This window comes from Dipodomys ordii, unplaced genomic scaffold, assembly GCF_000151885.1.
Source record: "Dipodomys ordii isolate 6190 unplaced genomic scaffold, Dord_2.0 Scaffold29, whole genome shotgun sequence".
Taxonomy (NCBI): Eukaryota; Metazoa; Chordata; class Mammalia; order Rodentia; family Heteromyidae; genus Dipodomys; species Dipodomys ordii.
This window is the reverse complement of record NW_012267245.1, coordinates 170,138-171,587: the sequence shown is the minus strand read 5'-3', so window position 1 is coordinate 171,587 and position 1,450 is coordinate 170,138.

The window sequence follows — 1,450 nt, the reverse complement described above, 5'->3', positions numbered from 1 at the left end:
GGACACAGCGGGGGACAAGCGGGACACATCGGGACACAGGGGGACACACCGGGGACAAAGCGGGGGACAAAGTGGGGTCACAGAGGGACAAAGCGGGACACAGTGTGACACAGCGGGGACACAGCAGGGGACACAGCGGGGGACAGCGGGGACACAGTCGGACACAGCAGGCCACAGTGGGAAACAGCGGGGACACAGCGAGGACACAGTGGGACACAGCGGGACACAGCGGTTGACACAACAGTGGACACATCGGGACACACAGGGTGACAACGGGGACACAGCGGGACACAGAGGGGACAGCGGGTTCACAGCAGGACACAGCACGGGACACAGCGGGGGACACAGCATGACACAGCGGGACCCAGCATGGACCCAGCGGGGGACAGCGGGGACACAAGGGGACACAGCGGAGACACAGCGAGGTACAGCGGGGACACATCGTAACACAGCAGAGACACAGATGGGACACAGCAGGACACAGCGGGGACACAGCGGTACACAGCGGGACAGAGCGGGGACACAGCGGGACACAGCAGGAGACACAACAGGACACAGCGGGGGACAAAGCGTGTGACACAACGGGACACAGCGGGGACACAGCGGGGTACACAGCGGTGGACAAAGCGAGACACCACGGGACACAGCGGAACACAGCGGGGACACAGCGGGTACCCAGCGGGGGAAACAGCGTGGACACAGTGGGACACAGCGGGTACACAGCAGGACACAGCGGGGGACACATAGGCTGACACAGCAGGACACAGCGGGGACACAGCGAGGACACAGTGGGACACAGCGGGACACAGCGGGGAAGACAGCTTCGACACAGCGGGACACAGCGGGACACAGCGGGGTACACAGCATGGACACAGGTGGTCATAGCGGGGAAATAGTGGGTGAGCCAGCGGGGGACACAGCGGGATACAGAAGGACAGAGCGAGGACACAGCGGGACACAGGAGGACACAGCGCGGACACAACGGGGACACAGCAGGGAACACAGTGGGCCACAGCGGGGGATACAACGAGGACACAGCGGGGACACAGCGGGACACAGCGAGGACACAGCGTGACACAGCGGGGGTACAGCGGGACACAGTGGGGACACAACGGGACACAGCTGGGGACAAAGCGGGTGACACAGCGGGACACAGTGGGGACACAGGGGGGACACAGCGGTGGACAAATCGAGACACCACGGGACACAACGGAACACAGCAGGGACACAGCGGGTACCCAGCGGGGGACACAGCGTGACAGTGGGGGACACAGCGGGGGACACAGCAGGACACAGCGGGGGACACAGCGAGGACACAGCGGGACACAGCGGGGGACAAAACCGGGGACAGCGGGGAAACACAGGCAGACAGCGGGGACACAACGGGACACAGCGGGGGACATCGGGGACACAGCTGGACACAGTGGGACACAGCGGGACACAGCTGGGA